Source organism: Scatophagus argus, chromosome 1 (assembly GCF_020382885.2).
Source record: "Scatophagus argus isolate fScaArg1 chromosome 1, fScaArg1.pri, whole genome shotgun sequence".
Taxonomy (NCBI): domain Eukaryota; kingdom Metazoa; phylum Chordata; class Actinopteri; family Scatophagidae; genus Scatophagus; species Scatophagus argus.
Genome location: NC_058493.1, coordinates 6,589,452 through 6,614,889, shown reverse-complemented (window position 1 = coordinate 6,614,889; position 25,438 = coordinate 6,589,452). Strand labels below are relative to the sequence as shown.

The following is a 25,438-nucleotide window of genomic DNA, read 5'->3' as shown; positions in this document are numbered from 1 at the left end:
TTGTATCTGTTGGTGTTGGTGGAGTAACTCAGCTGTCAAAACAGTGAGTTCATTTTAATCTCAGCTCTTCTGTGACCTCAAGAGGTCAAAGGACAATCCTCTTTGATTTCAATTAATATTTTCATGCCAATACCTTTGCTCCCACAACAGAGTCCTACATACAATGGAAGGCATTCAAACTTGTATGAGAGGGTTGTCTTTCATACACATCTCTACACATCAGCTTTAACCAAGTAGCAGGGTGAATCAAGGGTTACAAGAAGAGATTTTTTTTATATATATACATGTTGATGTATATAATGGTGGATGAAAAAGCTCATCCACAGCTTTGATGTTATTGTAAAGACAAAACGAGAAAAATAAATTGGCTCCAAAGGTATGGTATTTTTACAGTCAACGTTATTTCTAACTTACTCAATAATTTGTCTGACAACAAATTAAATAGCATAGCGCAGAAAACATTCAAAGAAATTAAAAGTTGTCTTACCAGAGTTGGCATTTCCTTCATATGAAAATGAACAAAACAGAAACTGCTAAAATCCAAGTAGCATTTTCATATGTCCAGAGCCTACATGTCAGTTTATCCTGAGGCCGTGCTGCAGCCAAGCCTGAGGGATTAGGATCCAAACTCACGATCCCCCCCCCATACACTCACTCACACACACATACACACTCACACATGCACACACTTCCCACCCCTCCTACACCAAGCTCATCCCTACAGGAAACTCCTGGGCACAAGCCACCCCCCATTTCAGTACCTAATGGTACAGCCCTTCAAGTGTAAATAGCAACAGGCACTACTGATGCTGACTGCATATTCTAGACACGAACTACAGTGTTTTTTGTGATACTCTTGATCTCCAGAAATGCTCATCTACACAAAGGGCAGAGGTCATTGTGCGCTGCCAGATTGAGGGTAGAAAGTCTTTCTCAAGAGATGCCCATGACTGTACACATTTTAGATTATAACACAACAAGCAGGTGGCCATTGAATATGATAACGTATTTGGTGTTGTCTCTTATTACACCAGCCAGGATGAGCCCTTCTGTCCCAAAAGCAGAAAGAACTCATCACTGCAATAACAGTATATTCCGTCAAAGTGTCCTTGAGTGAGACATCGACTCGCTATTGTAGCTGCACATCCATTCTGAGTCATTCCAAATGAGCATGTCTTGAAAAATGACTAATATATTCCTCTTCCCTTGAAGCAGGAAGGAAGGCCTAGTGGTTCATTTTGTTGGGTGTAGTTGAGCGCAGAGGTGATTATCGATGTGTCTGAGTGGTACCTACAGCTGGAAATGGATAATCATAGCCCTCCTGCACCACATATCATTCCTGTGGCTTACATACAGAAAATATGAGGACTGTGAAAGCAGAGAAAGCCACAGAGAGAGGAGCAGTTACAGTTGGATAATATGGTGGATTGATGCCAGGCTCTTCCCAGATGATAGTATACAGTATTATATAAAAGGCTATTTAAGCCTCAAGAGGCCTTCACCCTTTTCTGTCTGCAGTTTCACTGAGTCAAAACTTCTCTAGTGATGTAGTTTGCTTTTACTGGAGGTGTTTACGAGAACAATAAAGAGACGATGCATCCAAACATGTTTGAGACAGACAATTAATGTCCTGAATTTCCTCTGTGGGTACACATTACATTGGTGGAATGTAACTTTAGTATATTTTCACAGATTTCTTAGGCTCTTGTAGATTAGGAGGAACAAGCCCCTGCTCTCTCCCGTCTGCATCGGGGGACGGATGTGGATTTAGTGGACTCATACAAGTATCTGGGTGTGACACTGGACAGTAAATTGGACTGGTCCACCAATACAGAGGCCATCTACAAGAAGGGCATGAGCCGGCTTTACTTCTTGAGGAGGCTCAGGCCCTTTCATGTCTGCAACAAGATGCTGCAGATGTTTTATCAGTCTGTTGTGGCGAGCACCATCCTCTCTGTTGCGCTGTCCTGGGGTGCGGGCATCAAGGCAAAGGACAACAGATTGAACAAACTGATCAGGAAGGCAGAGTCTGTTGTTGGCTGTAAACTTGTCACCCTGGAGGAGGTGGCAGAGGAGAAGATGCTGGCTAAACTTCTGGCAATCATGGACAATCCCTCTCACCCCCTCCACAAAACACTGGACGAGCGAAAGAGCAGCTTCAGCAACAGGCTCATTCAACCTCGCTGCTCTAAGGAACGATACAGGAAATCGTTCCTACCTACTGCCATCAGACTTTATAACTCATCTACCTCTGTCAGAGCCACGATTACACTGGACTAAATCTACCTCTCACCTTTTGCACTCTGAAAAAATTGTATATTCTGATACTGTTTTACTATTCCCGCCTCTCGCCCGTAGTCAGCTGGGATAGGCTCCAGCTCCCCCCGCGACCCTGACAGATAAGCGGTATAGAAAATGGATGGATGGATGGATGTTTTACTATTATTTATTTTCACCCAAGTGCCCTTTAGTGTATTTTATTCTATTTTTATACCCAGTATTTCGTGTCATTGTGTGTTTTACTGTATTCAAGTATACCGGACTGCTATGACAACCTAATTTCCCCTGGGGGATGAATAAAGTCATCTATCTATCTATCTATCCTATCTATTACTTCAGCATTTATAGTATGGAAGTTTTCTCACTGCATTATGTTGTAATGGGTTATGGGATCATTTTAGCCCACTATATACAATAAAACATCATTGTCACTCTATGGACAACCATACAGTGAGTGATTCTGGCCCATTAAAACAAGTTTTTCATTTTTGTAGCAGTCAGTCTGCCAACTCATCCACCCCCCCTAACAGGAGACATGGTACAGCCGGCTATGGGACATCATTATAGAGAGTAGATGTCTTGCATAGAGGCAAAGCTCTCTAATCCGAAGGACAGATAATTCGAGTGCAAAGAGGATTAGCTCCACCCCAGCAGAGCCATTGGCTAAATTTAGCCCCCATACTATCTGTCTTCACCAGTCTGCAATTAACCCTCCTCCCAGCCCCGCCCTTGACTCCCTTTGGCCATCCATCCAGACATGCTGTCCACCAATCACACACTGCAGTTTATCCTGACACCATCAGGACATTTTTGGACCTTGCCATCTGAATAATCCAGCATCTAGGCCCAACAGTCAGATCTCGCTTCCTGTTAACATTTGTATTTAAGAGTGAAATCATACACCTGTGATAACATAGATGCGAGTTATCCTGAAAGTGAAAGTTAGCAATTGCTAACATGGTAATCACCTCGATGCCTCTGTACTTCATTTGCACAGTGTCGTCCTTTGGCAAACACACTGGGATTACCGTTGATGGTGCCTGCGAGGCCTCCTGCCTCAGGAGGAGGGGCCCAGCAATGCACAATCCCTGCAATGGCGAGCCAGCTGCATAGCAGAGGCATCTCGTGCAAACTTGCAGGATATTAATAGTTTCCAGGGGGAGGGTTCTTGGAAAAAGTGATAAAAACCCACACTCTGTGTTTTCTTACAGGTTTAACTTGAAATCACTGTGTGCTGCTTATTATTTTCCTCCAGTGAATTCTGAGTCTAGGGTCATCAAAATATTACTTTCCTCTGACCCCTGACATGCTTGTAATTAGCTACTTGCTGATATCAGAGATTGGAAGCTTTTTCCACTCAGTCAGTGGAGTCAGTGATAGTATGGGTTGTATTAACTTTGGTAAAGGAAATTGTTTATTTTATTTTTTCTTCTCGTGAACTTGACAAAAAAGAGTTGGACACTTGATAAATGTTGGTGCTGCTTGCTATGAGTCACATTTATCAGAAAAATTGTTTCTCAGCCCCTCTGGGTTTCTCTATCACCTACTCAACTTCCTGTTCTTGTTTCTTTTATATTAAGTGCCCCATCTTCTGTATGTGGGCACAAAATAATTTAAAGATAACAAGGCAGAGGAGAGACAGCAAGCAAAACCCTGCTGGTACAATTACTGCTACAAAGTTTTGTGTTATTTTTCCTCTGGTGATTGGAACTTAATGGGGTCAGTTTGTTAGGTTGGATGTTTTTTAAATAAAGAAAAAAAAATCCTGAAACCATCTTGGACGTTATGTTGCATCTCATCTTCGCTCTCATTTTTATTTATCTGCTCGATGTGTATAGATAAAATTCTAAAGTATAATCCAAATGATGGCACTTCTAGAATAAGTAATGAACTTTATGACGGCGTAGAGATGCTGATTATTATGATTATTACGTTTCAGTGACAATAAATCAGGCCCTCTCTGTTTCCCAAACTGGGCTGCTTTTGCATTTTCTCTGAGAAGTCGCTCTGCCTTCAATCCTCCTGTTTGCTCCTAATTAAAGAGGAGAGATCTGAGGGAGTTAATCTGCTGGGCTTTAGTGAATGGAGGTAGGAGGTGGGAGGTGGGAGGTGGGAGACAGCATGGGACAGACCTCCCCAAATCCCTATCCTTTGGTTGGACATGCCAGCTTAGCTGAAGTCACCTGACCTGGTCTGTGGCGTGCATCCAGCACTGCATGCGTGGACACATATATGGGTAAGTACATAGAGACTTAGACAAAGACACAAGCTGATAAACTTTGACCTAAAGTCAAGCATGTTGAAGTTAACGACCAACTGTGAGTACAAAATATAATTATACGTTTACTACATCAAAGATCATTTAAATGATCCATTCTTTAGCCTGAAAATGCTCTGAAAACATTATTTTACCATTCAAACACACACACACACACACACACACAGAGAGAGAGCTTGTGTGACAGTGATTTGTACTGTGGTGTGTTTAAACTCCACGAAGGAAGTAAATCCCAGCTGATGGGATCAACTGGACTTACTGACCCACAGCACCACAGACACTGACATCTTGTGGACATGACAGAGACTGAAATTATTCATAAATGCTGTTAATTACAAAACATTCCTGATTTATCTAACGGAGATATGAATTGACAGTGAAAGGTCAAAATAATGAGCAATGTTTCTAGCTGTTTAATATTTTACTGTTTCCAGCAAATAGCGTAGTGATGTTGGAGTACTCCAGCAGCAGTTTCTGAGGACTATTTTCATTTTTTTCTTATTGTCCCAAATAAAGACCAGCAATGTTTCTTGATGCCTAATGACGGCACACAAGCCCACTGCTGCAGATGTAAACCACAAATGTGTAGTTTCATATTTTTTTTAAAAAAAGGCAAAGCAATTTCCTAAAACAGCCTCAGGACTGTAGTTTTTAACAAATACTCAAATAAGAGAAGAGTGTATTTGCTGGGGATTATTTTCAGCAATAGATTAAAACACAGTTGATGCTCTAGTAAGTATGTACGTGGGATTGCCTGAAATAAAGTGCTCATATTGGAGAGCAGCACAGCCTCTTGCTGTCACAACAACACCTTTTCAGGTTTGAATCCCAGTCTGAGTTTGCATGTTCTCCAGGTATTTGTGTGGGTTTTCTCCGGGTACTCCGGCTTCATCCCACGGTCCTAAAGACAATCACATTAGGTTAACTGGTTACTGTATACTGCTGAACAGGTGTGCATTTGTGGTTGTCTGTCTTTGTGCGTTAGCCCTGTGTTTGACTGGTGACCAATCCAGGGTGTACCTCGCCTCTTGCCCATAGTCAGGGATAGGCCCCTGTCCACCCCCCCTCCTTTAACAGGAACAAACACATTGACTGTGGGACGACAAAGTTGAATGTTACCCAGTCTGGTCAGTTGAGTCAGTGACAGCGGCATGGCTGGGACAGTCTTAGCTGTGCAATTACCACCACAAGATAATTCTGAGCTGTGTTTTATACTCATTTTTACAAGCTGAGATGAAAAAAATGAGGAACTGTTGGAAAATCACACATCCAGAGTCAATTTAAAGCTGACAGAATTTGTGTGAAATACCCTGAGAATTGTTGTACCTGAAGGATTAGCATGTTAAAGGCTCTGCTAAAACAAACGGTGCGTAGCAGTTGGGTTAGCTGTGCCAAGAAAACAGACAGCTTCAACCCAGAGGAAGCTTTTCAGAGACCATTTAGATGTTTACAGTGTCTGAACTTTTTTGTTAAACACGTCAACTTTGCCAAAAGAACAATTATCAGAAACACTAACGAAAAAAATACATTTTTGACATACGTGTCAAATATTTAAATACAGAGAGATTTATCTGTAGGCATGATACAGTTCTCAAAGAGATGGTTTTGGAGAACTGTGCTAATTCATATTTTTATATAAGGAATGCTTCAAAAGCTTATGTGCAATTTGAGAGGTTGCTCATAGTGACAAACCCAGTGATGGCTCATCAGTGTTTAAGTATTTTTAGCTAATTGTTTTAGTATGCCCCACAACTTCACTGTTTTGGCCTTGGCACTGTCATCAGCCTTGTTTCCAGCTGTAGCAGGCAGGTGTTTTCAGTGAAAAAAAAAAACTGGCTATCTATACCCCATACCTGCCCAGCATTAAATGTCAGGGACCAACTGGTGAACACAGTCATGCATTTGGAAGATAAATGGCCACATACTTCCTTTAGCATTTAGTGGTGAGCAAAGAGAGATTAAAGAAGAGAGAACATTGGACAAAGGGGCACCACCTCTGTGTTTTGTCTTTATCTGTGCCACCTGGAAACAGCAGGGCAGAGACACCAGAAGAAATCATTTGTATATCTTCTGATTGGACTTCAAATTGAGAGAATGATAATCTTAAAAACAATTCATTTATTTCACATGTGAAAAGAAAGTGGCATCAGCTGCTGCAAACCAGAGCGTCTCAGCATGACTGATTTCTTAGTTTATTATTCTGCTGAGATTCAAAGTTATTTCTTGACCTTGGACACTGACAAAACAATCTCATCTCACAGGCACTGATTCACCAGTGATGTGATAAAAACGCTCAGGAACAGCTGTGGACATTGAGGTGAGATTACTTTGAAATCATTTGAACTAGACCGACATTCAAAGCATAGGCACAAAATCCAAACTTTACCATCACACAAGTGATTGCAGACTAGCCAGAAGGTTGAATGCTGCCAACTGAGCTTTCAGTTTATTTACAAATGTTACATAAATTGCAGCACTGAATTTCAAACATTTCAAGCATTTCCCACTTGCTGTCATTTTTGGCTGCAGAAATTTCCCAGCGCAGCTTTAACTAAAGGAAAGCAACAACCTCCTCACAGGCCAGACTGACTGAGAGAGAAGAAACATGGACAGTGCTGTGGTGTGTAAGAAGCTATCCACTGAGTTGTGAGACAGTGTATGCAACACTGAAAAAGCTCTTCAGCCAAATGATATGCCTCTCATTCCTTCTCTCTCCCTCCTCCTTCCTCTTGCAGCTTGTGTGTTTTTGTCCCTCTATCCAAGTGTTTACTCTGGCTCGGGGTTTTTCAACCCCTATCTCTTCCATCCTCTTCCATCCAAGCCCTCCTACTTACAAAACCTCCTTTTATTGCTGCACAAAGGCAGCTATGTACTTCTTTGTGTCATGCTTGTTTCGTCGTCTCGCTCATGTTCTCGCAGTCTGCAGATCACCCTGCTTCAGCATTCCCCCCACGTCCCTCCAGTCCTCCTCCAGACTGCAATAATGTGTCTAAGTGCTGCTCAGCATGGCAGTGAATGGGGACTCTTCTCAAATACCACCTGCCATTCATCTAACCCTCAGCAGGTTACAGGTGGACAAGAGATACAAAGATGTTAGCTCAAATGTTTGTGATGGGAGGAAGACCCTGCTGCCTGCTGGGCCTCCCAAACAACCTTTCTGTGGTTCAATTTCACATACGATGATGGAAAACGTTAAAACGTAGCCTGGTGTGTTTGTAACACTCTGTGCATGTGCTTGATGAGGTGCCAGATGCCATCTTGTTTTGCAGACACAGTTTGGTGTATTGGACATCTTTGTTCATTTTGGTGTTGAATATGAAGTGAATACAAGGTATTCTCAAAATCACGAAAATACTTTTGAAAAAGTAAATTATCAACCCAGGTTAAGTGTTAAATATTTGCACAGAACAGCTTTTATCCTTTTCAAAATCATCAGTATTTTAATTTTTGTATGCAGAAAAATCAAAAAGCAATAACCACTGTTCTTCAAACGTGCATTAATTTCATTTCAGTATGAAAAAATCTAATATTTATTTTATACTCCTCTATCCATCAGGCTTAATGTAAGTCTCTATGTTCTGTCTGCTGCAGCTGAAGACACAGCACGACAGAATTCAGGGTATTTATTGTGCTTTTCTCTTTCTGGCAACAGGAATTTACTTGGAAAAGCCAGCAGACTGTAGTATGATTCATCAGTAGTGCTTTTGTCACATTTATTATCCAGAAAAGCAGATAAGCTCTGCTGAGAGTGGTGTGAGACACACTAAAATCTGGAAACGAACACTCAGAAATATTTGCCTGACTCTGAAATGTCAGTCTGCTCTTACTAGGTGACCAGCCATTGATGTGGACTCCTATTTGGCACATAAAATGGTCAAAATACAGTAGCTGGAATCTTTTAGGATGCGCAGTCATCAGGACTCATTCTCTCTTTCATGCAAAACTCCCTCTCTCCCACCCCCGGGGCTGTTCTGACATTATTAACAGTGATTTCAACCGGATGTGTGGGCTCAAATTCTCACCAGGCTCAGCTGAAAACCACTGGAGGTTTTTATTTTTCATAGCTGCATAACAAAAGCTCTGTTCAATTCACGTCACTCAAAAGAGTCATCAGTGAGATGAATTCACACTCTAGAAAGAGATGATTTTAAATGCATCCTTGTCATGTCTGTTATCTATTTTGAATATGTGATATTATTTACAAGCTCTAATGAATTTTACAGATTCCGTAAGTTAAATAACAGGAGGCAGCTGAATTTGTTTGGACTCGCATGCATTTGTTTGGTCAACTAAAGCTTAGAGAGGAATTCTCCCCACATACGTTTACCAAAAGTGAGCTTATTCAAAACACTGTGTCCTTGATAAGCATGTGAGCAACAAACACACAAGGTCGGACCTTTTTTATCCACCATGATTAGAACATTTCACAGCAACAAGCTACAGAGAAATAGAAATAGAAATAGATCTATTTCTCTGTAGCTTGTAGCATTAAAATGCATCTATGCATTTTAATGCTAAACTTATTATTGGTAGGAAATCATTTCTGCATATAATAAAACAAATTTTAATCAAGCACACATGCAGGATGAGTCGTTTTGCTGTGAGGTAAGACAGTTCTTGAGTCTGTCTTTCACACTTTACAGGTTTCTATGATCAGTGGAAAGGAAAGGTAAACTATAGCCTTCAGCTGTGGATTTGGCAAACCACAAGAAAAGGATTTAGAACAAAAGTATTTCACTTTCTCCTTTGAAGACCCATGATACCATGCCTGATGCATGTACTATTCAGTACACTATCAGTACTATTTAGGTATGATAACTTTTCGCATCAGTTAAAATCTATGCTACAGATTTCTCAGGACAGTTTTCACTTCACAACACATCACTGTATCTATCCAGTGTAGGTCCCTGCTTCCAGAGATCACTGCAGATTGCCCTTTGAACCAGCAGAGGGCAGTTCAAACCACAAGAATTTATTTCCCTGTGGCCAAAAGCTGATTGGCAGCCTTCTGTATACAGTACAGTCACCATGAGACAGCAATGAAACCTCCGTATAGAGCATTACAAATACCTAATGACTGAACCACCAGACAATCCTAGTATCTGTGATTCACACTTACATGGCAGCTGGTTAAAGTTTGACCACTTGGCCCAAAACATGGCCTTGGTGCTACTTCTTCTTTTGAAGAAAGAGAAGAGACAGTCTAATCAAACAGATTCATATAATGTGTCTGCTGCAGGGTGATCACCGACCCTATAGGACTGCATAGCATGCAGTCTCTGTGATATTTCATGTGATACTCAGACACTGTATTTGTATTGGACAGTGGATTTTGTGACATTACAAGTAAATTCATTTCCTACAGGACGTGATATACTGTAGCCTGCACTTGCTCTTTCTGAAGAGCATTTACAGTTGTGGAGAAAGTACAGCACTGTTTTGAGGCTACATAGGAGTGATGCCAGAATGAGTCTGAACAGCACATCAAGGTGATTACATTTCAATAAAACTCGAAGGGAACATATAGTGCAATAACACTTTGTTTACACTTCTACCTTCTTTGTTTGGTTCTAGGAACATGGTGAGATGTCTGTCAATTGCGCTGCAGTTTGTAGTAACTTTGAATTTTGCCTTCAAAATAAAAGCAAAGTATACTTTTAAAAACACAAATGTCTAAAGGTGGTGGGAGGGCTGGGTCCCATGCTGGGCTACTCTGGATCAGCCAGTGTAATATGAGTTTTACAGTTGTCAGCACAAACAAATAACAAACAAACAAGCAATTAAAAATAAGCAACGCTGTCAACCGACATCGAAGCTGATCAGAACAGCAAATGTGTTTCTTATGCTAACGCGAAGCGCTTCTAGTCCTTTACACTATGAGTAAAAAGTAAGAGTAAAAAAAGAAAAAAGGTTTGAAAATGTTTGATGTATGATATCCTCATAGATCAAGAATATCACTTCACCCAATGTCCTGCATCCGCCAGCTTCATGAGGCATGACACTTGAAGTTGTTGCTTTTATTGTGAAAAGCACACACAGGATGATGATACAGTCTTGCTAGCTACAGCCTGCCTCTGAAGAGCGGCGCGACACTTTCTCCTAATCTAGAACATTTACAATTATAATACTTTACCCCAAGTTGCGCTTTAAGAAAATGAAAATTACTCAAGTTCGTCTGATCTGTCTTCCGACTGAAAGTTTACTTCTTCCAGTCTGAAACTGAACTCCTAAGAGAAAGCCAATGCAAGCAGGGCTTATAATAGCCCTCCTGCAGACTCCTCCCACTGAGTTGTCCTGGGAAACACTAACAACTGTAAGAAAGTGCAGTCAGTCCTTCTACTTGTGATCGGGGAAACCGCAGCTCATCTATTTCACTCTACCGTACTAACTTCAAAACGTTTAAAAGGACATTTTGGCCCAGGTCCAAAGTCTACCAGCCCTTCCATCCACTAGGAGGATTATTATGCATCCAAAAGCTTCTGTTTCTTCTTCACACTGAGCTCCATCTGCTTGAGGTAAGTGGAGTCATTTACAATGTAGCCCGTTGTTAACTGTAGACCGGTGTGAAAATATTCTGGCGTTAACGTTACTCCTCTGTCAGTGGTCTTTTAACAGTGAGAGAAGTTGTTTAATGGCTGCTGGACGCGGTCTTTTAACTCGTCACTCGGTAGCCACAGCCATTCAGAGCCTGAAGGGCCAATGTGCGAACTTCTCACGTTTCTGTGAACTCAGCGACAGCGAAGAAGAACTCAGCTGTCCCATACAAGTGTAAAATGATACTATTCACAGACGGCTTACGCAACATTCAAACAACGGGAGATCACAAAACACGTATGTTAACTTTACAAGAAACGCTCTGGTTGGTCGATACGTTAAGGTCATTAACGAGAACTGTTATTTAGCTTATTTAAAACGACCCTTAGCACTTTAAATGCAACATGAAAAAGTTCTGACAATGTAAGGAAATCCAGGGACGATCCTAGGATCAGACCTTTAGGGGGGTCAGCTCCCATGCACATTCAATTTGATTGTGAATGAAAGGTTTGATTATTTTTTCTCAGTTTTCCCCAGTTGTTTTGCCACTATAAAAATGTTTACTCCATTATCTGTTCACTTCCTCCTCTCTCGCTCTCTCTGTGTCCTCTTTCTCTTCATCCTTCTCGCCTCCTCTTTGTACTGACAGTCACTCACAAACATATCCCATGTGGCTAGATAATGACATATAATCTGATAATTAATGAAGCAAACATTTATGATGTAAATAATTGTAAGAGGAGGTTAGAGAGAATTCACTTTACATAGTATTGTATCCGTAATCATAACTTAGTAATGTGAAATCATTGTGTCTACTGCATTGACTTGGCAAAACAGTAGCTTGCTTGTCAATATGACTTTGTGGTCTTGACTGCCTGTCCACTTTCCCACCTGGTTCTTGCTCTTATAATTGTTGTTGACAACTTAGGTAAACCTTTCATTCAGCACAATAAAGTTCCTTGAATTTCCATCGGGATCAATAAAGTATCTATCTATCTATATGTCTGCCAGCACAGACACACTTCAAATTCCCTATCTCCATCTCATTTTCTTCAAGGAAGTTCATCTGTGTATGTTTTTTTTTTGTGCTAGTGGGAGGATGTGCACACATGTAAAGCAAAACAGTGGCCTACTAATTCATTTACACTCACTTGACCTCACCCACTGAAACACGTTCAAAGGACTAGGCGCATAAACATGGCCGCCTTCTGGTTTCCCATGTTGTAACACACCCATAGGTTTGCTCAGAGGTCACATCTTCTTCACTTCAGAACTGCTTTGCACGTTTCTCCAGGGAAGATGCTCAGTGACCAGTTTAAACCAGAAAGTTGATTACCGTATGTTAAAGACCATCAAGAAACTTGAAGGAAACTTGCGCTCTGTCCTTTACTACTCTACCCCTTAACCAGTCTTACCAATAATAATATTGGATCCTTAGATCCCACACTAATGTTTCATCGTAAATGATCCTCAGTTTTAACCTGTAATTGGAGTAAACCAGTAGAAACCAAAAGAATGTGAAGGACCATCTGTAAAGGATGTGAACATCTAGAGCCTGTTTTATTACCCTCTGCCTCACAGAAATGTTTCTTCGTGGTCTTTTGAGAGTGAGGGTCCTCTAGTTTTGACTAATTTCATGACAAGCAAGTTTCTCTTGCTGTCATTGCAGAGACTCCTTACAGTCAGTGTTGACTCAGAATATTTGACTCTGGAGTCCATCAGGCAGCCTAGTCATCTGCCTTATTTGTGTCTTCATGTGGTTGCTTGTAAATCACAGTCAGTGCCTTTCAATGTAGGTAACGTCCATGCTCACATTCTGAAGAGGAGGCGACAGTGTGAAAGAAGGAAATTCACCTTGTATTACTCATTCCTCAGGATTCCTGAAATCTGATTTACAGTAACACTTCAAATACATTGATATCCTTTAACTTTTATGTCTTAAAGGAAACTTGATTGAGCTTCGTAACACACAGTTAACTGGGGACTTCCCACTATAACTGCAGTGATCTGCTGTTGGCTGCTACTGAGTTAGCTCCAATTGAGACTGTTGGCTCCTCATGCCGCGATTGTTTGCTTGTTGGCCGGTTGTAGAGGGAAGAGCATCCATAAAGTGCTTGGATTTGAACCATAAACCACCCAGATAATTAATTGTCTTCTGCCACATTTTGACTCTGCTCTTTACTGCCATAATATACATGTGTGTTTGTGTAACTGTTGATCAAAATGTCTACTTTACAAGATCTAACAAACACTTTAAAAGTGTAGGGTGCTCTGAATTTAAATGAGTAAAAGTTATGAGGTTTTCACAGTACAATGATTTAAATTGGCCATGTAAAGGGTTTAGCTTTGAAATACTAAAAATTCGGCTCGAAATCAGTCTAACCCACGTGATCTGAAATGTCAGGACTATTGTGTTGTCAGAGTAGGTGTAATTTTTTTAATCACTTGTTATGTAAGTCTGTAATTACAATCTTTATATGTAAAGAAATGTGAAAGTAAGAATTTCACATTTACAATTACAACTATCAGGAGAGTGTTATACAATGCAATGCCATTAACAAAAGCTTATTTGTGTTCACTCTCTGTGTGTTTCTTTCACAAAACATCAGGCTCACTCATGAGGCCATCCCAGCCAGAAATATGTATTTAACTCCAGTACAAGAGACAAATGAAAGAGGAGTTGGCCTCCCATTTAGAGTACTGTAAATTACCACCAGGATTGTGCTGGCTCCAAGCAGAACCCAGCCAATTTCTCATCTTCACAAACCCCCTAATTTAATGATGATGGAGGATACACATAGTGTCAGCCTTGTAATTACACTGTATTTAGTATAAAATGGAAGCATTAGAGGAAGTCTTACAGGTACTAGTTCATGATGTAGTGCTGTCTCAGGAATGGGTTTTATATGCCTGGGAGGGCGACTGCTGAATTCCCTGCTGATATTCACAATAAAGCCTTGACTTAGTTTTTGTTAAGACTGGAATCGCTGGAATCCTCTCAGCACGCCAAACAGCAGCCACACTCGCTGTTCCAAAACAGCAGCCATCTCTGCAGCTTGTTCAAATGTTGTGCCCTGGAGTGGTTTCTCTTTGCTCTTAGGACTTATCGGGCAGACTTTGTTGTTAATTGTTGCTGTGCCTGTGGTGACTCCACATCTTTCTACAAAGACACGATCAAAACTTTGTAAGCCTGGAGTTTGTGTTAAAATAAAATGTGTAAGTTATTTACAAATGTGTCATGTGAAAATGTGCTGTGGTTCAAAAAAGCATCCTGTTTCCAACAACTGCACAGGGTATTGTGAAATATTTGGATAATAGTTCAGATATAGTATGTGAGTTGTGGTGCCAGTAGTGAAACAGAACCATACAAGAACTTAATTTAACTAAAGTTGTGTAAATGTACATGAGACAAATCTGAACAGACATCTAATGCCATCTTTAGATACCTGGCAGTTTTCAATACTGTGCTACCGGCACATTTTGGTTGTTAGAACAGAACAGGAACAATTGGCTGAATAATCGATCAAAAGCAAATTGCCAGTTATTTTGATTGGTGCTTAATAATTTCAGCCATTGTTCAAGCAAAAATACTTTTGAAATGAAATGTTTCTTTGTCATCCATGATCATAAATGACAAGTCTTCAGATTTCGGACTGTTGGGTGGACAAAAGAAATAAACTAAAAGCATCACATTGGGCTCTGGGGGATTGTGATGATTTTTCACATTTTTGCATTTTATAGACCAAATGATTCATTGATTAATATTGAAAGTATTTATAAGATTAACTGATAATGAAAATAATCGTCAGTCGCAGCCCTGACCATGACACAATATTGTTTATATGTGCATTCTGGTTGATCAGATTTGATCTTTTAATAATCCATAAAGTATAATCACAAGTCTGAAAATTACCTTCACAATTGGTCGGACTTGCATTTAATTCTAGTAACAACAATGTGTAAACGTCAGAAGTCTCCATATGGGCAGAAATAAAGCTTTGTGTGCCAATCTGCCAGGAAGCAATGCAAGACAAACAGAAGAATACAAATAGAAACTGGACTGTCAGGATGGTGGTGTGCAAAGCAGCTGGGATATTTACTGTTGGATGTGAATCTATCTGGAGAAAATCTCCTCCTGTATAAATACTGAAGTCAGATTTCACTACGTATACAGGGGATGTTTCCTACCTGTGAATGTAATCCAGTCACGCGCATTGTGGATGCAAGGTACATGTAGTACCAGGTATAAAGAAGGCCACTGAGCCTCTGTCTGCTCACTCAGGGGTTTCTGTGCTGAGCACTGACACGGCGCTCAAAGGTGTCCGCACTGCCAATGTACGGTTGATACTGAGTATGTGTGTGTGTGGGTGTGTGCGCTTGTGTGTGGATATGTGCCACTTACCAATACTCAACACTGGATGCGTCTCTGCCATGTGCTATTCAGTGTGCAGATATGTCAACTTGACATCACTGCAAGAGGATTTTTGCATTGATGACATTTGAATCACACATATAAGCTGTTTTCCTGAAAGACAAATTTCAGCAAAATCCAGCAGGTTGTTTGACAGCTCTTACTTAACATTTGGAAGACATTTTCAGAGTCCCCGAACAGCAAGACTGCTGATAAGAAATGTATTCTGCCAGGTACATAGTACGGTTTAAAAATGTTATGCTTTTTTGAGTTAACGATAGTGGAGAGAGGAAAATTGGATTGCGAGAGAGATGCAACAAACGTCCTCGGCTTAAGTCACAGAGGTGCTGCAATACAGTACATTTAACCTGTTTCAAAAGGTGCAACTAATTCCATCAGTTGGGTAAAAGAAGTCAGCTGATGTGAAGCAAAGTGCATTCACAAGTAACAAATACAGCTATGAGGCAGTTCACTTGAGCATTCTTTTAATGTGCTACTCCACTAGATTTCTGAGGGAAATGGTTTAGGTTTTGATCAGATGTTTAGGTATGAAGTATTGTAACAGATTCTTATTTGAGGACCTGGAACAATTTCATTTTTGACATCAATGTTTGAAAAATGGCTTTAACTATCACTTATCAAAATCGTTGCACATTATTTTCCTGTCAGTGGAGTAACTGACCACTGCAGCGTTATTGCCAATAATTTTGCACTTTGACTTAGAGTTTGACATTGCTGTGCTAAATGATCTGGATATTTTTCCATCACAGGCCTGTTGGAATCAATATGTATTCTTTGCTTGTTCAGAAAAACGTGAATATATGAAAATCATTACCAGTATGTAATCCCTCAGTTTCCCTCTAATTAAATGGTTGTGGCTGAACAGCTGTTGACCATGTCGTTTCATGGATTTTTACGTCAGCATCAAAACATCAACTTTGAACCTTTCTCTAAGCCACCTTAAGGCTTTGACTGCGGTAGATAATTTGGTCTGATTGACTGATGATGATGCAGGACGAGTCTGTATCTGCACATGCTCAAGTTGCAACACTTTTAACAGGGGTGTGTTTAGAAAGCAGAGGCAGGATAGTTGCAGCAGACAACTGACCTGTGGCCTGTAGGCTCCGCCTCTCGCCTCTGACATCAGGACTTTGATCTGCCTACTGTCTGTGTTAGCACAAAGCCATATTTAGCTCAGTGTAATCAGTGTGGTGAGAGCTTGCATGCCCGCTACAGAGGGATACCTGTCTAGTATAAACACACCTGCTCTCTCTGATGGACTTAACATGAATTTAATGTGCACCTGATACAATCTACTTGCGTCAGACGGACTGTGGGTAAGGTTTGCATTGATGCCTCTATGTGCTGCTTTGTTAACTGAGACAAACGCTTTAAAAGTTGCTATTTGATTTGAGGTTTGCGCCGGAGGAACAGTTCAACAAGACGCTTTTAGTTTGTAAACAAAAGCATTGTATGTATGAAATTACACATTGATTCTGAAGGTTTTCTTCTTTGTTTTGTTTGATAAAATTCCCGAGGGCAGAGTTTGACTGACTAATGCACTTGCTGTGCCTAGCAACGTCTGCCTCAGTGATAGAGCTTAATGCTTTGATAACAGCATGTGTGACCAAAGAGAATTAATATTAATACATAACTGGGCTAGTTTGTAAAGTCTTTTACAAAAATTGCTTCAAACACTGAAAAAGATTATTCTCCTTTTGATTAACCTTTATTGTTCACTTTGTTCTGAGTTTTTTTTTTTTTAAGGCGGTCTGAGTGTTTCTATTTTCTTATCCATGTTAACTTCACATTTAGGAGCTACAGGAAGCTGAATGTAGGAATTTAAATGGTCTGATTTTGCTGAACTGTAAATCACAGTCTGTATCATGATACATTATGATGGACCATATTTTTCTTACTTTTAATGGGGTTGTTCAGCATATAAGTGTTGCTCATTTATAATGTTTGTAACATTGCAATGAAACCATTTTGTTTTTTTAAAAAAGAGATGAAAATCAAGACCCAGAGTTTTAGTTTTAGTATGGGTCCAGCTGTAAAAAAGCTGGAGAATACATTTCCCAAAATGCAACTCTGCAGCATCTTACTTAGACTCTCCCTGCTTGCTAAATGCACATGTCCTTTAAAGTCCACACATCTATTTTGTGATGTGGACTGAGATAACACTGATGACACTGTCATTTAGAAAGCTTCATCAGACTAAGACTATTTGCACAGGTTGTGTAGTACAGCTCATGAAAAGCAAATCTGCAAATAGGTGTGCTGTCTCTTTAAAAATTGTGGAGGGTGTCTCAATAGTGTTGAAGTGAAATGACATGATCTTCTTTCAGTATTTTTGCAGTTTTATCTTGTAGTTAAGTTGACGTTCTTGAACAAGCAGAAGTTAGCTGTAGAGGTGGACTACATCACAATTATTATTCTCAGTTTGAAGTATATCTACTCATTCATTTCCTGTTTGAGAAATGGAGCATTCTTGTGGGCTGAGAGCCTGATATGTAGACTGGGAACCAGTGGGGGAAGTGAGCAACGCATGCACATTCCTGGCGATTCAGTTCCCAAAACCACGGCGGTGGTTTTAGTTTCACACTTCTTCAGAACTGTCCATTTTTGAACAATTCATGAAGAAATGAAGAGTGGGTTCGACATGAGTCATCTGGTTGAAGGGTAACACAATGGAAAGACCCGAAAAAGGTCACCAGTGTATCACTGGGTAAACACACACAAACACATGCATATTTGTGGGCAATTTAGAGTTTCTGATTGACCACACCTTTAACAGCACATAAAGGTAACAGACCTGTGATTCAAACCCAGGACCATTCTGGGTTTATATACCAATATAAAGCCATAATGTGATCACTATCAAAACTGCATTTTTTCCTCTTGACACATTTAAATCAAAGTTGACTTGTTAATTGAAACAATTTAACCTAACAGTTCACATCAGCCATTCCTGCAGTGTGGGTGACGTTAATCTGATCAGGCCTGCTCTGAACCTGAGGTTTGCGTTGCTCAGGATTCTCCGCGCTAAACCTCTTACCTCCCAAATGCGACTAACAGCCACTTTCCTTTTCTAAAACTCTGATGTCTACCTTTGTGTTTTACTTGCTGCTCAGCCCCTATTTTGTCTTCTTTTCAATGTCAGGTTGTTATTTTGCACACTATGGCTGAATGAGTAAGTGCAGTAAGTTGACAGTGAAATGAGATATTGATCATTTTGAAAGATTCTGTAGCAGTGTCTGCTTCTGTAAATAAGTGGAAATTCAAATTGCTCACCCATCCTCAGAGATATTGGATTGCCAAGTGCGGGCTGAATTTAAGTAGCAGAAATCGCCCTCTTGATTTTGTAATTTGTTGAACATTTCCACAAGTCTATTCTTTCTGAAGACGTTGCCATGTCAACAATACACCTGTCATATTTGCTTAACTGAGGAAATTTTGGCAAATAAGCTTTCTTAATAAGAGTTAGACAAGAAGATGGATACTACTCATGTGTGTGTGCACTAGTTATAAAGCTTAAACCAGCAGCCAGCTTGCTTAGCTTAGCATAAAGACTGGAAATGGGCAAACAGCTAGCCCGTCTTTGCCCAAGGGAACAAAATCCGTCTACTAACACCTCTAAAGCTCATTAATTACACATTACATCTCGTTTATTCATACCAAACCTAAAGTGTAAGAAACAACATTTTCCTGTTGGGAATGAGTTATATAACAGACTTCTTGGCTAGGACCGGTAACTTTTGGGAAACTCTGGCTGCTCAGCAGCTGGTCCTGGCCAAGAAATAGTTGGGCACATAACCCCTGTAAGACTGCAAATTGTCATTTTTATGCTTTCCTTTTTTCCCCACTGTTAAAACAAAGATACAACATATGAGAAAACTTAAGAAGCACTTTGGATAGAGTCGGGCTAACAGTTTCTGCTACGGTCCATGTGAGGCTGCTAGCTTCATATGGACCATACTGACGTGACAGAGGCATCAGTCTTTCAGCAAATAACAACATGTTTAACTATTTCTTTAAAAATGTGTACAGAGCTCCACATGGCTTCAAGGTGTAGAAACAGAGGGGAGGGGGGGAACGACATCAAATCTGGGGAGGAGCGCTGATCAAGGCCCGGGCCCTGATTACAGGCCGGCCCCCAGTGTGCCTCACAATAAGATAATGCTATCTGGGCCCACAGGTATTTGGTTTCAGTGGAGAGGGTAATAACTGTCACCAAACACTGAGGAGACCTTTCATCCCCCAGCCGTGGGTTGTCAGCCAGCGTTTGTATGCAGTCTCTGCACAGAGGCAGCTTTTGTGTGGCAGGGTGAGGTCACTTCACCACGATGGCCTCATATCTGTCCATAGACACAATAGCTAGGTTTGATTAAATCGAACAGCCGTGACTATCTAAATGGTAGTCAACACGGTGTGTCCAAGTTACTATGGTGGCGTTGTTGAGGAGGTGACGTAGCCCTGGCTAATTTAGCTGTGCTTCAGAAGAGCAGAGCTGATAGTGAACCGTAAAAAGAATCACACAAGGGGTTGACGCACAGTGGACGCACTTTGCTCTCTCTGGGGTTTTGTGATACAGGGGAATGCAGTGAGTGCATGATCTGTTGTAGTGGTAGGCCAGTGACTAGCAGTTAACGAGAGGAGAAAGCACAAGAGGTTAAACAAACGTTAAACAAATGAGTTAAACATCAATCCCAGCTGAGTCATACAGTACCTAAAGCCTCCCTCAATGTGCCACATTTAAAGAAAAGTAGTCAATGAATTCCACAAGATTTTAACTCATGTTGTTGTCAAGAATTTTATAAGTCTAGTGCTATGATTCAGACATTGTTCAAGTTTGGAATTTTTATTTGGATAGAAAAGACAACATAGCAAAGTAGTTTCTACAACAGTTTTAAAATGTGAAATGTGATCTATCTAATGCTCAAGCACTTGCAAACCTGATTCAAAAAAAGAGCACTGTTGAACAGTTTGACATCAAGTCTGTCTCTCAGAAAATCTCAACTCGGTGGACCGCTTATCTGCCATGTGGTGGAAGTTTTTATCCAAAGCTCCTTAATGAGCCATGAGCCTGGAGCAGGCTTTGAACCCCTAAACCTGATGGTGTTTGCTGAGGGATATTTGAGTTGTGGCTCATGCTTGGAAAACCAATGGAATTTCATGTGGATTTTAGGTCAAGACAAAGGTGCCTCTAGGTCATGTTTTGAATGTTTGTCATATGCACATATATGTCTATCTAAAACCTTAAGAAAGAATAAGATATCCAGGCCAGGTTGTCCCTGTCTACTTTGTACTAGAGGGTATGTTTGCCAAGGTGAGGTATAAACTCAGACCTGCCCCTCTCTGAGACTTGAGCCCTGTCTCTGTTGTCATGGGGCCCTGGTGTTGGATGACACCTTAGGTCTATATCGGGCTTCTGTCCCCCTTTACAGATGTCTGCATGTCCTTGAGTGCAGCTCTCTATGCACGGCCAAATTCAAAAAGCTTCGTGAAGAAGCAGCCTCGGGTAACTGTTGTTCCCATAACACGAATCTGCATTGACATTCTTCAAGTTAATTAATGGCCAGTGGGAGGTTTTTGACCTAGAAAGGCTGCTGTATAAAACTCTGAGGAAGTAAAACACTGCTGTAAAGTTGTATATTACCATATATACGTTTGGTTCAAACAGTGTGACCTGTTTTATTTCAGGTATCTGCCTTGAATTCTGCACGTCATGTATCTAAGCATCTCCTTCTTTCCATTTTATGCTTTTTTGGCTTTATCCATGTAAGGTTTGGTTGGTCCTGTGCTCTTTTTCAGCAGCAGATCTTTATACCATGACATTCCTACCCGGGGGTTGGTTAGAACAATCACAGTATATGCATTGTTCAGTGGCAGCTGTTGAAATGTTATTTGTTATTTTTTTCCATATAGTGGTTGGGTTTTCCCTGGTGCGTTGCTTCTCTAAACTCCAGACTTCCGCCTCTGATTTGCAGGACAGGTACGATAACTGCGATTGTTGAAAATGTAATGAGACACACAGAGGCAAATAAGTGTATTAAAATTCCACAATATTTGAAGCATGTTAACACAATATCATCTAGATTTTTAGTTCTTAAAAGAGCAATTAGACTTTGGTCAGTTAATTTCCCAATATTGATGCTGTGCATTTGTTTTAGTAGTTAAAAAGAGATGTGGCCTTTGGACAGTAAGACTCAGATGTTCTTACAGGAAGTCTCAGAGGGAGTGGTGCCGACAGAAGAGATTACATTGATGCCATCACGAGCCTCCAGCCACCACTGATCAACCCACTGTTTGCTGTTCCAGTCACCAGCCCACTGTTGACATGCTTGTTATAATGTAATCATATCAATAGAGAAATGTCTTTGTTCGCTGTTTTTCTTTTTATTGGTTTTGAATAACATAATACAACATAATAATATCAAATACACAACAAAACAAATCCTCACCAAACCCACAACCGTCCATGCTACAAAAATGCTGTGACAATTGAACAGGTATAAATATAAAAAGTATATTATACTGTATCCATTATACAGTACTCCCATTATTAAAAGGGAGCTACACCTATGGTATTAATCCTATTACAGACTGAGAAGTAATAAGACTAGGACTGGTCGACCTAGTGGATTTTTAAAAAGTTTATCATATAAGATGATTACTTGCCTCAAGGTGAATAATTGTGGATTGTGGTTTAGTTTTATGCAAACTTTTTGAGCATGAGTGCAAACATCGGGAGCTTTTGACTTTGTAAAATGTAGAGCTGTCCATCCATTTTCTATACCTGATATCCATCAAGGTCATGGGGGGACTGGAGCCTATCCCACCTGACTACAGGCAAGAAGCGGGGTACACCCTGGACTGATCGACAGTCAGTCACAGGGCCGACACACAGACAACCACACACACACACTCACACCTAGGGGCAATTTAGAGTAGCCAATTAACCTAACGTGCGTGTTTTTGGTATTGTGGGAGGAAGCCGGAGTACCCAGAGAAAACCCACACAGGAACAGGGAGAACATGCAAACTCCACACAGAAGGGCCCAGACTGAGATTCTAACCGGGAACCCTCTTGCTATGAGGCGACAGTGCTAACCACTACACCACCGTGCCGCCCACTGTAGAGCTGTTTTTCCATTAATTCCCTATTTACTACAATTTATTCAATTATTTTAGCTTTATATTTTTTTGTAACTGTTTTTGCACACTTCTTGCTTTTTGCACTCTTTTTCTGTTCTTGTGAGCTGCCATGACAAATGTATTTCCCACCTGCGGGATCAATAAAGTTAATCTTATCTTATTAATCTACAGGTGGTAGTAATACAATAGACAGGGGAAAAGAAGACTGCAGGCTTGTAAACAGAGATATGAACAATACTGAATCAAAATATTTCAGTTTCTTTTGAAGGAAATGCTTTCAACACAGTTGTTAGACCTCAAGGCGACTGTACAAGCAGTTGGTTTTCATGGGTAACACTGACTTTAAGTCTACCATTTGTTTGGACACTTTTAAGTTTTGTCAGAATACAGTCAGATCTGTCAAAAAGAGGTGTCGCATCCAAATAAGTAGACTCAGTGAAGCTGTTCCCATGGCTTACTGTATATTGGACCCAAACTTGACGGTGACATTTACCTTCATTGCTTAATCTTCTTTCCAGGGAGCATTATTGAATCAGGTATGAGGGCAGGCTGGTGTCTGCATCTGTCACAGACAAAAGTAATACATTTACAGGCAGAGCTGCAAGAAAAGTGTTTTGAATTAGATAATATACCGTAATCACAGTCTGTGCGTTGGTCTTATTGAGGGAATCCTCAACTGATGATTGTGAAGGGTGTAGGGAGACAGTCTGATTACTGAGTTGTGAAGCTAATCCTATTCATCCTCCCATTCATGTTACAGTCACATGGCTATTATGGCTTATTCTGATAGACAGGGGACCTGTGGAAGCCATAACAGCTTCATTTACATCTCTGATTCGGCATATCACCAGTCCTATCCCAGCTCTGAGGGGCTTTTCGTCTTTTGATTTACTGGTCCATTTGTGACGACTGTGCACTTGAACATGACTGGTGCCCCGCTTCTTTGTGGTCTTCCTGCCACTGAGGAAGAAAATTCAGTTTTTAGCAGCACTTCAAAGGCAGTTTCTGCCATAATTGAGACTTTAAGGAGCTCGGCTAAAGGCTGGCTGCACCCAGTGTTTTAGGTGGAGTTAATGGATTGTGTAATCTCTATGAGCAGGTGTCGGGTGGCTGTAGGGTGAGCTTAGGGGATGTCATTTCTCAAGGTTCTTCTGTTACCAAACAATGAAACTTAGCTTGGTTTGGTTACCTGGTCTTTTCCTGAGGTACATGGATGATGTGCAGGTTTTAATTTAAAAGACAAGAATGTAAATTTGATGGCAATTTTTGGTGCATGTTTCAGACCAGTTACTGTCTGACATCAGATATCATTAGAAACTCCTAAGTAAACCAAGTGACTACCTGAGTTTTGGTCTTTTTGTTTCTAATGTCTAGTTTCTCCAGTTCTACCAATATAATGGACAAGAACACTGTAACTTGACATCCACAGCACCAAGATATCTTGTTGCAGTACTGTTGTGGAGTGTTTGTGTCTGAGAAAATACTGCATCATATTGTGTTTCAGAAATCAGTGTACAGGACATTACAGGAATTATTGTTTAGAAGTCCCCTATGTACTTTCTGATTGATTGTAAGGTGAACTATTTGACCAGATGACTTATTGCACAAACATGAGATCAACTGTATAAAATAGATTAAATGCAGTCTGATGAACAGATATCAACTCTGCATTATCATGGAATCTGTTTGTCTTGTGAGAAAGTTTCTTGTAGTCATGACCACAGAGACTGAATACTCTGTGGCTTCACACAGCTGCAGCCTCTTTTAGCTCACCATCATTGGTGAATCCCACCTCTCTCATCAACAGTTGGAAGACGGTTCCAACAAAGAGGTTCAGATGAGCCCGGTGGATGTTAGCTGTTTAAACACAAAATAACAAAGAGCAAAAACTCAATATTTTGTGAATTATTCACTAAGCATTAATATTAATATGTGAATTAATATGTGTTTACACTTTACAGTTAGACCATAATCGAACAAATTATGTTCACTTGATTACGCAGGCCCACAACTTGCTCCTCAGGTAGGAGGACATCTTTGCTACTTTAGACAGGCTAACTAGCCTTTCCCAACAGTCACACTATAGAAGTTTGGTAAGTATGTTGTAACGTTGCAGGCCCCTTCAGAAATCCAGAGTGACCAGTCGAGCAGTTTCATCCTGTGATGATGCAGTACTGAATCAGCTTACCTAATGTGTAACTTTTATCCCACATCATATCAGAAGAAGCCCCAACAGACCAAATCAGGGAATTAGGTGGGCAGATGCATGGTGACCCAGAGGTTGGAGCAGGTGTCTTTTTTTGAAATGGGCAGTGGTTAAAGGTTATGTAAGCTTATGTGCTGAACTATGATAAGTTTACCTACACACACTGTAATTCTCGTTGTTTGGCTAAAATATAAAAATACACTATAAAGCACACAGTATTATTTTTGTATTTGACCTGGTGAATGGTGACTCCACCAGTCTGAGTAACTCAACATCACATTTTTTAAACATTTCTAAAACATAGTTACTCAATAGAGAAATGTTCACTCTGCTGCCTACCTCCATTTTCATCTCTATAAAGTTACTCTGCTCTGATATCACACTAGCATCAAACGGATACATACAGATACATCAAACAGATTTTATCTGAGGACATACCCACTACATCCTGATATAACCTCCCAAACTCACCTGACAGACTGCAGTCAGTCAGTCAAAATTGTCAAAATAAGTAGCTAGGACGGTAAATGAAACCATTTTAACAGATACATTTTTGTATACATTGATACAA

At 40.4% G+C, this 25,438-nt stretch overlaps 1 protein-coding gene across 9 annotated transcripts in view; it reads left to right on the top strand.

Annotated features, from left to right (window-relative positions):
• Nucleotides 1-10,649: 10,649 nt before the first annotated feature.
• The window catches only part of LOC124068430 (A-kinase anchor protein 13), a 97,763-nt gene continuing 82,974 nt past the window's right edge, over nt 10,650-25,438 (top strand). For 4 of the 9 annotated variants that reach the window (XM_046407201.1, XM_046407041.1, XM_046406967.1 and 1 more), the window contains exon 1: nt 10,651-11,073. The gene's annotated coding sequence lies outside the window, so the exon portion shown is untranslated. Of the gene's footprint in view, nt 11,074-16,569; nt 16,841-25,438 lie in introns of those variants that run through there. The other 5 variants (XM_046407277.1, XM_046406886.1, XM_046407118.1 and 2 more) reach the window with 3 other exon arrangements.